This window comes from Macadamia integrifolia, chromosome 6 (assembly GCF_013358625.1).
Source record: "Macadamia integrifolia cultivar HAES 741 chromosome 6, SCU_Mint_v3, whole genome shotgun sequence".
NCBI lineage: Eukaryota > Viridiplantae > Streptophyta > Magnoliopsida > Proteales > Proteaceae > Macadamia > Macadamia integrifolia.
The window spans coordinates 17,674,041-17,689,636 of NC_056562.1; the positions used below are offsets into that span (position 1 = coordinate 17,674,041).

The 15,596-nt window shown below is 40.7% G+C and overlaps 1 non-coding gene across 1 annotated transcript; it reads left to right on the forward strand.

Annotated features, from left to right (window-relative positions):
* The first annotated feature begins 9,699 nt into the window (after window positions 1-9,699).
* LOC122082944 lies at window positions 9,700-9,806 on the forward strand. The gene has a single exon (XR_006141480.1). It is a non-coding gene; the product is annotated as a small nucleolar RNA R71 (small nucleolar RNA).
* Window positions 9,807-15,596: the final 5,790 nt, after the last annotated feature.

Here is a 15,596-nt window from a genome sequence, read left to right on the forward strand (position 1 = left end):
TTGATTTCTCTTGAAGATTATATGAATATTGGGTACCCTTTGAATGGTCCTTGAAAACCTCCTCTTTTGGATCCTCTTCTGGATCTTCTTCTGGATCCTTGGAGGTATCCTCCTCTCCACTGGCAATTTGTATAGGTTCATCATCAAATTTCTGCCTAGTACCTTTTTTGCATTGGCATTGTGATATCTTCGGATCATATTTTCGAGCACTATCTGGTGGTATGAGTGTCGTGCTTATTTTTGGCTAAAAATATTTGAGATTCTTGGAGAAGTGTTCTTATCCTTTGGCAATTGGGGGGTATTTTCGGTAACATTTTTCGTGTTGTTTTCACACCATTGGACAATACTTAGATCAATTCATCAGTATATAGCATACATGTCACACCCTGCTCCTTGTCATGGGATACTATAAACACCCAATTTTGTCACCCTCCCCTGGCTATGATGACTCATGGATCATGGACACGGCCTTTCGCTCCCAAATAACAGAGATACCAACTAACTGAGGTACCCAGCCCCGAAACACTCCCTACACACCCAGAAACCCTAAAAACCCTAAGTGGGAGAAAAGAAGGGTCAAATTATGACATCATGTATATGGAGGAATTTGGTCCAAAGTGACCATACAGATGGATACTACTCGAAATTATGATTCTAATGATATATGGTGTGTCAAAATCGGACAGTCAGATCTCCCGCAATCATCACCGGAAGAAAGAACCCATCGAAGCCCTTAGATTAGGATCTAGGAATATTCCCCACCGTGGCCCCGCCATACACACACCTGGAACCCTTGCCCACACCTCTCGCCAGTGCCCCCGCGCTCCTTGCTGTGGCCTCGCCCCACCCTACACACACCTCTACGCCCCCACACCCTATGGCCATGTGGTCTCGCGCCACCACCTCATGGTCCCGCCCTACCAAGTGCCCCCCGCCCCCTTGCTCATAGCCCTATGCCAAGTGTGAGGTTTGGCCTAAAAATCCCACATCCCCTGCTACCCTAAGCCCCCACTGGCGTACCCTACTGCCCTGCACCCAATTGGCTTACAAACTCCCTTTTCCACCCCATTGGTCTAGAAATCTATAAATACCCCCTCCCTCACTTCCAACACACTAGAGCCACACTACCCTTGTCTCCTCCCTTGGCAGTCCCCCTCACACTTTTGAGCACAACTCCCCCTCCTTAGGAGTTCTTCCCTTGCCTTGCATGGCCACCCCCTAGCTCCTCCATTGCCTTGCATGGCCACCCCCCAGCCTCTCCCTTGCCTAGTGTGATACCCTCCTAAGCCCTTCCTAAGGATTCCTTAGCCAAAGCCCTGCTGGAGTGCCACCCAAACCCTAGACCGGTAGTAGCCTTCCTTAGCCAAAGCTCTGTCGAAATCCAAATCCCCGAAGTAGCCCTCCCTAGTCAAAGCTCTGCCAAAACCCTAATCTGGAAACAACCTTCCCTAGCTGAAGTTCTGCAAAAGTTCTGTCAAACTACAAGCTCGGGAATTGTTCTTCCCTAGCCGAACCTCTATCCAAATATTTGAAGATCACCACAGTCAGCATCTCTCGAGATAAGAAGTTGGAGGTCAAGACCACCTTCCCCTAAGCCATGAGAATTCACGAGAAAGTTCATATCTACACCAATCAGGGATCCACCTCTCTTCACTCGAAACAGGGGTTAAGCTCATGTATAATCTCTCACCTGAATTAATACAATGTAGACTCTTTATTTTCCTTGTCTTAGTGTTCATATGTAATTATTTCTTTCATCAATGTATATATGCATTATAATTTAGCCATGCATGCGGTATAGAATAATTGTGGAAAATCTTCATTCTTCATGCATCTAGTAGGAAGACCGGTTGAACCTGGTAGATTGGGTGCCTAACACCTTCCCAATTCTACAACCTGGCACATACCCTAATCTCTGGACCAGACCAATTTCTGGGCCTTTTTCTTTGGAATCGGGCCCACCCCAGGGTCCTAGGCCCATAACCCTAGGTGGTGACTCCAAACCCCTTTTGCATGATCCTAATCCCCCATTGGACCATCATCAACCCAAGGAAGATGTACCTCTAAACTACACTCCTCCTCGAGAGAGGGAGAGAGAGTGGAGCCCTGTGAAATAGGCTCCCATGTATCTCTGAGCGGTGATACTATGGTGCAGGGCCTGCAGTGGCACACACATGGAGGAGAAAGCAAAAAAGAAGAAGAAGAAGAGAGAGAGAGAGGAGAGAGGAACAAAAAGAAGAGGGGATCCGTTTCCTTTTTTCTACCGCTACCCTCACAGTGGCGACTCTGCTGGGGACGCTCCAAGCTTCTGAAACTAGATGCTACCTTTAAATGCAAGAATAATTCACACCACATCTGTTTGAAAATATGTTTGGCTAACCCCATATTTGTAAATGTATTCGTTAACCACATCATGCATCGTGCTCAAAGTGAAACCATTTAGCAAGGGACTCCCTGTATGCCCGCACCCTTCAGGAGGTCAGTGCATGTTATGGAGAGTACTTTAAGAGCAAATGATAGCTGCTTCCTGTACCAGAGGGTTAGGTATTATTGAATGGAGACGATGTTCATAATTGTGCCAACACCCTCGGGGAGGTATGTGCACTTTATGACATTCTGAGATTGGATGATAGTAACCTCACATTACACTTATGCACACAATCACTCATGGTTCCACCACCCCCGTGGCCAATTGCTTAACCTTGTTTGTAGTCACAAGTAATGAGCAAGGATGCTACCCCCTTGATCTCGTAGTTCAGGTATATCAAAAGGATCATGTACCTTGCATATATCGATCCTGTCAAGGAAGATTTGTCAGTCCTATTTTGCATCCACTACATACTTGCATCATATAAGAAATAGATGGAGAATGCTAGGAATGCCACAAGCTAACTTATAGAATCTATTTGAGGTCTTGAAAAGGAATCTTCCTATAATGTATTCTAGTCATAAGGAAATGCTCTCCTAAGTGGGTTTTGGATAAAAAGGTGTTACACCCGCGCCTTGACTCGGTCTAATTTAAACTATTGTGATAAGTCTCATGGCGGAATTAGGAAGTACCATCGAGTTTTGGCTCATAACTTCCCATTGCAAAAGGGGGAGAAATGACCCTACATGTTCATGTATTGCTTTCCAATCTAACTAGAGGGGATTCATACCTTCCGATCCTAGACAGTAAGTGACCTGACACCCCACATCTGAATCCTGACACGCACCAAAATTATCGGAGGACCATGAACATAGCCTAGTGTTACTACCCATGTGAGACTGGCTGGAGGACAGCAAGTACTCAAGATAGCAACCTGTCTTGACCACTGAAAATAACCCATCGGAAATATCTTGGGCTTGTTTCCACTAGTTGTTTCCGGTGACCAATCAGGCTACTGGTTGGGTTTTGATGCTCGTGGGCCCTGCTACCCACATTGTAGACAGCCCTGGATGATCAAATCCTCCCCCACACCTTCCTCATGACATGAACACTTCACAAACCAAAGTAGTTGGGTCCACATGCCACGGCAGTCAGATTAAACCATTCAGACCCGACTAGTACCAAACCAAACAGACCCTAAGGCCTATTTTACCATATAAGTGGAAATGAGAATTCATTTCCTCATTTCTCACTTATACAAATTGTGGGAGAGGAAAGGAGAAGAAGAAAAAGACGAAGAAGAAGAAGAAGAGGAAAAACAGGAAGAAGAAGGAAGGGAGCTTACCTTGGTGGTGGTTGCCTGCCTAGTTGCCGGAATCCCTGTCGGAGGTAAGTGGAACCTCTTCTACTACTCTCTCTCTTCATTTTAACCTAGGGAAAGCTAGATATAGGATTAATCTTGGGCCACAAACCCTCTTGAGCTCAGGGATTGAGTGTTTCACCTCGTCGGTGCCATTGTTGAGCTCAAACTGAGTCCGGTGAGCTCCGACAACAAGATTGACTAAATGACCATCTAGGGTTTCAAACGTTCGATCGACGTATCATCCAAATGTCTTGGTGGAATCAGAATTTTAATAGCTCATAATGATGCTAGGAGCATCCCCAACAAACTCCACGGAATGAATCTCGATGATCAGACCTGAGCCAGAAAGCCCCAAATCACACGGACAGTTGCTGCACTGCCATCGGAAATAAGCCACCGAAAGCACTGGAGCAGTTTTTGGTGGGTGTTTCCGGTGACCACCTGAACCTTAGGTGCTCTCTGCTAGTTCCACCGGAAATACGATTGATATTTCTGGTGGACAGTCCCTATTTTCCATGGGTGTTTTTTATTATAGTATTGTCACTGTGGGACTTTGCCTATACCCTTTGGGGCTGACCCATGTGGGCCCTTCCCGATATTCCTGACATGTATTGACATTTGGTTATCCTAGTTCTAGGACAGTGATGGGCACGTACCCTGAGGCTAGAATTGAATCGAATGATCGATGGCCATACTTGAACCCTAATCTACATGAGCCTAATCAAGGTGAGGGATGGTTGCTTTTATTTTGGGAATGTTTATTTATTTTTGCTCACATGTGTTTATTTGTACATGTTTAACTATATTGCTCACATGATGATGATGTTCTATCATATGTTACATTTTATGAATATGTTATGAAATGTTTATGGACATGTATGGCGGGATCCAATGTGGCTGATGTGGTACCGGTACTGTGATCGTCGTGTGGTTGTTGTATGTATGAGATGGAATCCGATGTGACAAAGGTGGCGCCAGTGCCATGATTACCATATGTTTGTTGCATTCATGCATTGATTATGTGCATTAGAGTTAATTATAGTCGTGGATTACACTTTGTGGCCGATGTGTTACCACTATCGTGTACTTTAGGATTGCATCTGGAAATGGATACGCTTCGTGGCCGATGGGGATACGGGTGTTGCATAGTCCATACTCAACTGTGATTATGCATGCTAGACTAGGTAAACAATCATGGGTTGCACTTTGTAGCCAATGTGTTACCGGTATTGTGTACCCCAGAACTATACTTGGAGATGGATTACACTTTGTGGCTGATGTGTTCCTAGTATAGTGTAATTCATACTAACTGTATCACTGTGAAGGCATGTAGAATATTTATGGTTAGGTATCACTTCCTATGCTATGAAACCTTGCCAATAGGGGGTAAGGTGTTGGATAACCCATTTGTGGTATGTTCGATGTACCTTTCCAAAATGCCACACCCGTAGTATGATGTGATTGTTGCCGGAGGCGAACTTGTCTGACGTGGCCAATGGACATACCGGTGGCATGACTACCAGGAGGGTTATCAGGGGTTTGTTGGGTGACCCATGGTCGCATACGGGGATCGACAGGCTCTTAATCATGGCTAGGGTTTGTATCATTGTGTAGTCAGTGGTGATTATAGGACCAGGGATAAAGCCTAATATGTCGTAGTAGCATTTATTAGACTTAGTTGTACTATTAGGTGGATAATAAAATAAATGAATTGCATCATGATCATCATGGACTATGTGTTTAATTTTTATAATCATGCATCATAAATTATATGTGTTGGAAATTTTAAAGTGTAACCACAAGCGTATGGATCAGTGTATCTATGGGTCGAAATACAGGGAGAGCAGCCACTTTATTTTTGGCTTCTTTTAATAATGCGAAAGTGAACCGATTAATGGTTGTGATCTAATTCTAACTACCATTCTAAACATATGTATCTAAAATAACGTCCTAACCATTCATCATCTAAGAATTTAAATACGCAAGCCACACAATTAAAATTAAATAAATAAATAACTGAAAATAAACAACCCATGCAATTAAAAAATAATGAAGGAAAAAATTACAGAAATAAAAATTAAGTAAAAGAAAGCGAATAAAGCTAGAAAGAGGCTCACAAGTAGGTTTCTCTATTTCGTCCGAGGAATATATCATAATATGAGCTTCCCTACTTGACCAGAGAGTCACTCTTACAAGGGTTACTCTACTTGGCTTTAGGGAAAGGGAGGCAATTAAAATAAAAACAATAAAATGATGGTTCTATGGTTATGAGGGGCAAAGCCAACACATACACTAGCCATGAGCTTTGGGGGAAAGGGAAAGCAATAATGTAAAGACTGAAATTAAAATCCTAAATTAAGAAAGAAAGGGTAGTCAGAAGAGGGAATGAGAGGGGGGAGAGAAGACTATTGAAGAAGCCCACTTACCTGAATCAATGCTTGAACTTGAAAGCTTGGGTGATTTGAGATACTGTCAACCCTAAAAACCGGATCTGGATGAACCAAATCTAAAATTTCTAGGCCTAGATAAAACAAATCTTGAAAAAAAACTGAACTTGAAAAAGAGATGCTCCACGGCTTCTGATCTTGTCACCTAGATCTAAGCCTAGAACTATAACTTAAAACTTACAACTCAATTGCATAAATCATAAACATAAAAGGCTGAATAAAAATAAAAGAGTGATTGCATTAATTGAAATAAAAAGCTATTACAAAAGTGATTAAAGCAAAAGCAAAGAAGAACTAAAACTAAAGAGAGTGAGAGAGGGCGAGAGAGAGAGCAACTAAATAAAAAACTAGAAGAAGAATGAAGTGTCACCCCTCCTCTTACATGAGTTGTATTTATAGGGAATGGGGAAGTAGGGTAACAAATTTCTCTTTCTTAAATGGGGGAAACCCATAATTGGTAGGTGAGGTCATTTGAGACCAATAGTACTAAGGTAGATGAGAGAGAAGAGAGAAATAAACTTGGATAAATTTTATATAATTTTTTTTACTTATTTTCTTTCCTTTTTTTATTTATTTTTCTCTTTTTTTTCTCCCTTCCTTCAAATCTTATGCACAACTCTTGTTGGCCAATTTTTTTTTTCTTTCCTTTGGACAATTTTCCTTCTTGCTTTTTATGATTTGGACAATCTTCTGGCGATGATATGGAGGAGAGAGAAGATTTGGACAAGATTTATTTCTCCCATTTTTTTCTTTCCCTTTTTTTTTTCTCTTCTTGTGCAAGAAGCCCCTCCCACGATTTTCTTTGCTTTGAAGATTTGGACAATCTTCTAATTTGATGTGGAAATCCACTCCATGCCCTTAGTGCTTCAAGTGAGTGAAAAATAGGAAATCTTCAATAAAATTCTCCAAAAAAAAAAAACAATCATGGGATTCGAACTTAAGTCCTCCTGATGAGTAAGGGAATTTTACACACCATAGCTCACCAACTACACCATGTAGTTGTCGTTGGAGAGATATGACGCTCGATAATGCTTAAGGCCTTTAAAATACAAAACCTACAAAAAAAGAGTAAAACCCAAGGTAGCTCCATTCTAAATATGTAAAAATGCATGCTTTACTACTTATATTTTACACATAAATGTGCTCATTAGAATTATCCCACACTTAGAGTTTGTTAGTCCTCGAGCAAAACAAAAAGAAAAAGAATAAAAATGAAAAACCTAACTGACTTTCGTAGAAATCACGGTTGCACTTAGCATGTGCAACAAGCCTTTAAACCCCTAGGCCACTCCTAGTGAACGAGTTGTGTTTTGTGGGTGTTTGTAGTGAATATACACCCAAAATTTTGAAGAAAATGAAATCCCAACCTTGGCTTCTTTATTGTATTTTAACACTTTAAGTAATTCCTCTTCCTGGCTAGAAGTCAAATCTGAAGAAATTATTACTAGAAGAGTTTGGTCAGGCCCTAGGAAGGCATACCTCAAATCAGATGGCAACTCCTTAAGATCTTGCTTAGGGGGATCCAATATAGAAGGTTTGGGAATGGAATTGGAAGGGCACCCTAAGGGCTCTATAGGTGGTTGGAGACTCTAAACCTCAGACAGAATTCCGTCATCAAAACCACCTAATTGTTCTATGCAATCTTGAAATTCAGAATCAAAATCAATATCAAAATATGTCTCAATGGAATATAGAATTTCCTGGAGCATATGAACATCCTTCTCATGGGGATTTGGTTGCTTACCCAACCTAAAGACATTAAAATCCACAGAAGTATTGTCAAAAGAAAGTTTTATAGTATCGTTCCTATAATTAATTATAGCATTGCTGGTCGCAAGGAACGGTCTACCAAGAATAATTGGGATTTGGTCCCGAATGTTGGGAATTGGTTGGGTGTCTAACACAATGAAATCAACAAGGAATAAAAATTCGCCAACTTTAAGTATGACATCCTCAACCATCCCTTTAGGAATCTTAACAGATCTATCTACCAACTGAAGAGTAGTTCCAGTGGCTTTCAATTCTCCCAATCCTAGTTGCTTATACACATGGTAAGGAAAAAGATTCACACTTGTGCCAAGGTCAAGTAATGCATACTCAATGTAGGTGTTGCCTATGACACAAACTATGGTAAGGCTCCCTGGATCCATATACTTGGTGACTATAGGCTGAGTAATTATGGAACTAATGTTGCCTGCCAAGAACGCCTTTTTGGGTACACTAGTGATACGTTTGTGAGTACACAAATCTTTCAAGACCTTTGCATAGGCAGGGATCTGGGATATGGCATCCAAAAGAGGGATGTTCACTTCTACCTTCTTGAAGACTTCTAAAATTTTGTCAATGGAAGCAGTCTTCTTTTTGTTTACCAACCGATTAGGAAAGGAGACAGGAGGAACATATGCACTGTTAGGATTTTGTTCTTTTTTTGAAGAATCATTTGTAGTTTCCTCACCCAAATTATCTTTAGTTGCTTTAGGTTTATTAGACGAACTTGGAATAAGAGGCACACTTGTGTCCTCAACAGAAGGAGAGTTAACAGGAGTAATAGATGGGGAAGATTTAGGAACACTCTATTGATACTCTTGGCCACTCCTAAGAGCATAAACAACATTACATTAGTTGGAAGGCTCTTATTGTGGACTCTTTTGAATTGAATTCAACTGATTTGGAATTGGTTGATGATTCATATTCTCATTCTTGGGATTTGGTTCGAACTGACTAGGCATCTTCCCTTTCTCCCTTTCATGCAAAACATTAGCAAGTTGGGAGATTTGCTTCTCCATATTATGTTGGCTTGTCATCAAAGTACTCATGAGAAGTTCCATGCTTTTCTCTAAATAAGAAAGCCTAGCCAAATCACCACCTCCTCTCATGAATCCTAGAGGTTGATTTACAGGAGGTGGTGGAATAACAGATTGAGCGGGGATCCTAAAATTGTTTTGCTGGTTAGGGGGCATGTTCTTTTGATTGGATTTTTGGGGAACAAACTACCCTTGACTCAAGGGTTGAAAATTAGGACCTACTTGATGATTGGCTTGATTCAAAGAGAAGTTAGGATGGTTTCACCATCCTGGATTATAAGTCTGACTATAAGGGTTATTTTGGGACATGGCATTCACATTTTCAGGACCTATATTTAACCATTCACATGAGAAATGTTAGGGCACTCCTCCATCACATGAGTGGGAGATTGGCACCAACTACACATAGGCACAGAATGATTTATTTAGTTCAGTTGGACAAGTCCTTTAACTACTATGGCTTCGAGTCTCTTAATAAGACTCTCAAGTTGAGCCTCTTTGGCCACAACATCTTCTACAAGGTAATTCTTATTTGTCTTCTCAATTTCTTGAGTAGACTCCCATTCTCTAGTTTTCTCAGCCAATTAAAGTAAAAAGTTCCAAGCATCATCTTCATCTATAAAAGATGTAAAACCTTTGGGGCACATAGACTCTAACAACTGCTTAGTCTGATAATCAATACCCTCATAAATGATTTGACAAAGTTGCCATGTATCAATTCCATGGTGAGGGAATTCTTGAAGGACGTCCTTAAATCTCTCCATATATTTGGAGAACGACTCACTAGGTTTCTGCCTGAATTGAAGAATGTCACTCCAGAGTTTATTGGTTTTATGCAAAGGAAAAAACTTTTTTAGGAAGGCTATAGTAAATCCATCCCATGTGGCAATGGAATTTGTAGGTAGAGACCATAGAGCCATTTCTTAGCTTGGTCCTTGAGCGCAAAAGTTATGAACCTTAATTTTACAGCATCATTAGTCAACTGTTGGACCTTAATTAGAACACAAACCTCCTCAAATTCCCTAAGAAATAGGTATGCATCCTCAGAGGGCAACCCATGAAAGTGGGGGCAACATAGTGATTTATTGAGATTTGAGCTCAAAATTATTGCCCTGGGCTTGTGGTAGAACTATACAGGAAGGTTGGGCTGCTCTAGTAGGGTAGAACTTATCTTTCAGAGATTGAGGTTGAGGGTTTGGCTGTTGGTCTCCCATATTGAAAGTATTGATGAGAGTATATAGGGTCACTACTTGTTGGATCCCTTCTTTCTAATCGATTCTCAGTATTACGTACCCCCTAGCACTCATGCAACAAAAAACTACCCACAACTAGAGTAAAACAAACACAAAAGAATGGAAAGAAAAACTTTTTTTTTAATTCATTTTCTTGATTTTTTTTATTTTAATTTTTTTTTGGCAGGAGCTTATGGACAAGGATCCAGGGTTGCTTAATTCACTTCCTGAGGTACTACTATAGGGAAAAACCTATCTTTATCATACTGTGAGGCTTGGCAACCTCCATCGATACAACTATTATTGCAAGTTGTTCTTAGGAATTCAATAGAAGAAAAAGAAGAATAAAACAAAGCAAACAAAGCACTCCAATTTACCAAAAGAAAGCAAAATATAACATGGAACTGTCTCCCCGGCAACGGCATCAAAAACTTGTTGGAATTTTTAAAGTGTAGTCGCAAGCGTACGGATCAGTGTAACTACGGGTCGAACATAGGGAGAGCAGCCACTTTATTTTTGGCATCTTTTAATAATGCAAAAGTGAACCAATTATTGGTTGTGATCTAATTGTAACTACCATCCTAAACATATATATCTAAAATAACGTCCAAACCATTCGTCATCTAAGAATTTAAATGCGCAAGCCACGTAATTAAAATTAAATAAATAAATAACTGAAAAAAATAACCCATGCAATTAAAAAGTAATGAAGGAAAAAAATGTTGAAATAAAAATAAAGTAAAAGAAAGGAGATAAAGCTAGAGAGAGGCTTACAAGTAGGTTTCTCTACTTAGCCCGAGGGATGCATCATAATATGAGCTTCTCTACTTGACTAGAGAGTCACTCTTACAACGGTTAGGAGCGGCAAAGCCAACATATACACTAGCCATGAACCTTGGGGGAAAGGGAAAGCAATAATGTAACGACTGAAATTAAAATCCTAAATTGAGAAAGAAATGGTAGTCAGAAGAGAGAATGAGAGGGGGAAGAGAAGACTATTAAAGAAGCCTACCTACCTGAATCAATGCTTGAACTTGAAAGTTTGGGTGATTTGAGATACTGCCAACCCTAAAAACTGGATCTGGAATGAACCAAATCTGAAATTTTTAGGCCTAGAGTAAACAAATCTTAAAAAAAAAAACTGAACTTAAAAAAGAGTTGCTCCATGGCTTGTGATCTTGTCACCTAGATCTAAGCCTTGAACTATAACTTAAAAATTACAACTTAATTGCATAAATCATAAACATAAAAGGCTAAATAAAAAATAAAAGAGAGCTTGCACTAATTGAAATAAAAAGCTATTACAAAAGTAATTAAAGCAAAAACAAAGAAGAACTAAAACTAAAGAGAGTGAGAGAGAGCAACTAAAAAAAAACTAGAAGAAGAATGAAGTGTCTCCCCTCCTCTTACATGAGTTGTATTTATAGGGAATGGGGTGGTAGGGTAACAAACTTCTCTTTCCTAAAAGGGAGAAACCCACAATTGGTAGGTGAGGTCTTTTGAGACCAAAAGTGCTAAGGTGGAGGAGAGAGAAGAGAGAAATAAACTTGGAGAAATTTCCTATAATTTTTTTTGCTTAATTTATTTCCTTTTTTTTTTTTCTCTTCTTTTTCTCCTTCTCTTCAAATCTTGCACACAACCCTTGTTGGCCGATTTTTTTTTCTTTCCCTTGGATGATTTTCCTTCTTGCTTTATGTGATTTGAACAATCTTCTGGTGATGATATGGAGGAGAGAGAAGATTTGGACAAGATTTATTTCTTCTTTTTTTTTCTTTCCCTTTTTTTTGCTCTTCTTGCGCAAGAAACCCCTCCCATGATTTCTTTTCTTTGAAGATTTGGACAATCTTCTAATTTGATGTGGAAATCCCCTCCATGCCTTTAGTGCTTTAAGTGAGTGAAAAATAGGAAATCTTCAACAAAATTCTCCAAAAAAAAGACAACCATGAGATTCAAACTTGAGACCTCCTGATGAGTAAGGGAATTTTGCACACCATAGCTCACCAAATACACTCGGTAATTGTTGTTGGAGAGATATGACACCCGATAATGTTTAAGGCCATTAAAATACAAAACCTGCAAAAAGAGAGTAAAACCCAGGGTAGCTCCATTCTAAATATGTAAAAATGCATGCTTTACTACTTATATTTTACACATAAATGTGCTCATCAATATACAATTGCCTTTTTTTGTTTGTGCATGAACCCCACCCCTCACTGAGCAAGTTGGAAAGCTCACCCCACGTATATGCCCCCTTTTAGATGATGATGCAGGTACGGTCGTGCCTATGGCTAGTGACTCTCTTTCTTTTGGTCCCAAGTACGGAATGAGTGACTGGTGGATGTCGGAAGCAGGAAAGCATGACTAGGATTGTGCCTGTGATGTCTGTGCATATGCGACACCATAAAGTGTTTGGCATATTTTTGTTATTTTGATACGAACTTGTGGATGGTATACTTCTGAACTTATTAGTCATGGACGACTGTAATGGAATAACTTGGTTATGTATACATTTGATATCATTAGATATTTCCCATTTTAATTATAATTTCGCTATTATACTCTGATTTCGTTGCTATTGGTTGGTTTGTAATGTGAGATTGTGAATCGTTAAGGTACTGTGATCAGAGACCCTGGTAGGTTCATAAGATGGGTAAGTGTCTTACTCATATCACTGGTAATCCTACACGGTAAGTTGGGTCTTCTGGAAGTGGGGTGTGACAGCTTGGTATTAGAGCGCGATGCTCTACCTTTACTCACAATCTTAGCCAAACCATGATTTAGGGATTAGAATTTAAAATAAAAACTTTAAAGACAACAATTAATAGAATATCACAACTAGGAGACAAGCATAAGTGTCAAAGCCGTTTCATTAGATAAAGAACTTGAATACATAAGCTTACACCGTTTTCATAAAATAAAAGACAGAAAGTTGAAAATCCTAACTAGCCTAAATCTAGGAATTCAAAGAACAGAAGCAAATGACAGAAAATAAATTTCAGCTAACAACTAGAACATGAAATTCAAATAAAACATGGAATGAGAAGTCCTAAAACTACAGTGGCAACTTAGGCCACTGCTCTTACTGATCCTGCTACTACTTATGCTGTCCTTGGCCTTGAGCCTAGTTCTAGTTCTAACCATATACTCTTGGATGTGGCACTAGTATGGCGAGGTGGAAGACCATTGCCTACATCTGTGCCTCAAGGGAGGCCACCCTGTTGTCCATAAGACATAATTCCTATCCATGCTTTTGAGACGGTTGTCCATCCTCCTCAACAGGTTTGTGGTGGTGTCCAAGTGGGCCATCACATCATTGAGACCATAAAGCCTTGTGCCCCTAGTGCTATAGGAAGAGGAGGCAACAGTAGGACCCATAGTATGTGTGTCAAGTGGTGGAACACCACCATCATCGCCACCAATACCTACAGCACCTCTACCAGCACCACCACCAGCCACATTAGTATCTCCGTCACCTCCCTCAGCACCTCCACCAACAACCCCAACATCACCTCTCAGTTGACCCTCCACTTCCATTGGCTACTCTTCCTCAGCCTCATCGGGTGATACCTCACTTATGTCCAGGGTCATCTTCCTCAAGGAGTCTTGGTTGAAGTCTATGACATCATCTCCCAAGTATCCCTCACCCTCTAAGTCTACCCCAAAGCAAAGGAACACATCAGTCAAGATCCTCCCGTAGCATAAGTTTTTGGCTCTACTTGCCCCTCCCTCAGACCGGGTTACCATGGTCCACATCAGTAGGTAGGGAAGGCGAACTTGCACCCCTATGTACACGCAATACTTCACAAAGGCGTTCGATACAGACACCTCATCGTAGTGTCCACAGGTAGGAAGAACATTCAACTGAACTACCCTGCAAACAACTTTTGGGGTAGCTCGGTAGTTGGCGATGCAAACCCATCCAAAAGTAGCCTTCGTGAGCATATTGTTCATCTCTTGAAGGACATCAGGATTTTGGAACTCAAAGGCTGGAGTCCGAGGAGGGCAGTAGACGAGCTCTCTTATGTTGTTAGCCATCAGAATGTTGGCCAGTTGTCTCATGTTGAAGGAGATTTTGACCTCCTTTATGTAGGAAGTGATCCTCATCTCTTTCGTTCCTTGGTTCACACATTGGAGGTTGGAGTAGAACAACCTCACTAGCCGTGGGTAGTACCTCTTATTAGGTTTCAAGATATGATACCACCCAATCGCCTCGAAATGTTGGCGAAGGCATAACTGCCAAAAATCCCTTATCCTGATGTACTTTCCTAGGTCCACATTCCAATATTCAAAGTTCTCCCAATGGTCTTGTTTGGCCATAGAGCGAAATAGTAGTGGGTTGTACTGTGCTTCATCGAGAATGGCCTGTTGCTCTAATGCAAAGGCATGATGAGTACGAACACGATGACCAAACATGATTTCAGGAATAATCCTAAGGTTTTAGAGAGCAAAACCTAAGTTAGGAAAGTGAAATAAGCTTCATAGTGAAAAATCTCAAAACCTAGGTCAGAGAGGAAGGAGAACTTACTTTGGATGCATGAACGGCGCAAATCGATTATGAAATCAAAAAAGGAAGATGAGGAATGAGTTGGAAAACCCTCCTTGGCTGTTTCCTCCTCTTCTCCACAAGTTAGAATAGGGTTTTGCAAAAGAAAACCCAAACCTGAGCCTTACATAGCGATGATTGGTCCATCGGAAACAACCCACCGAAAACACTGGGCCTGAATCCGGTGAGTGTTTCTGGTGAGTGAAAAAGCCCCAAATCAGCCTCTTCTAGTTCCACTAGAAAATAACACTGATATTTCCGGTGGAATGACCCTATTTCTTGTGAAGAAACACCCCTGTTTCCAATGAGCCTATTTTTGGGAATAAATTTTTTTAATTTCCAAATCTTGATTATTTAATTGTTTCCTTATTTAAGGATCTCTTCTGGATATGCGTGCGATCGGATCCTGATATTTGGTGGACCCCACTTGTGCATGCACAAACCTTAAATTGCCTTATGTATACGAGTGGGACCCACTATGTATGCATGCATTCCAATTACACGTAACCTTGTATATGCATATGAACTAATCGGATTCCTCAACAGAACTCATATCACGTCGAAACACTTGATCCCGATCCCAGTCACGCACATCACCTCCCTTTTCCCCTATACGGAATCAAGGTAGACCCCGAAATGCACCCCTAGCTCCACTGGAGCTCACCACTCATGATGTTACCTACATCATGAATAATATGATGCAGGAAGTTGAGGAAAGACAGAACCAATTCATGGCCGGGATTGATAATCGGATCTAGATGGTAATGGAAGCCCGCAATGCACCACCTGCACCCCCTACTCCACCGGCACCCGTTCTAGTACCCACTGGTTTGGCTACT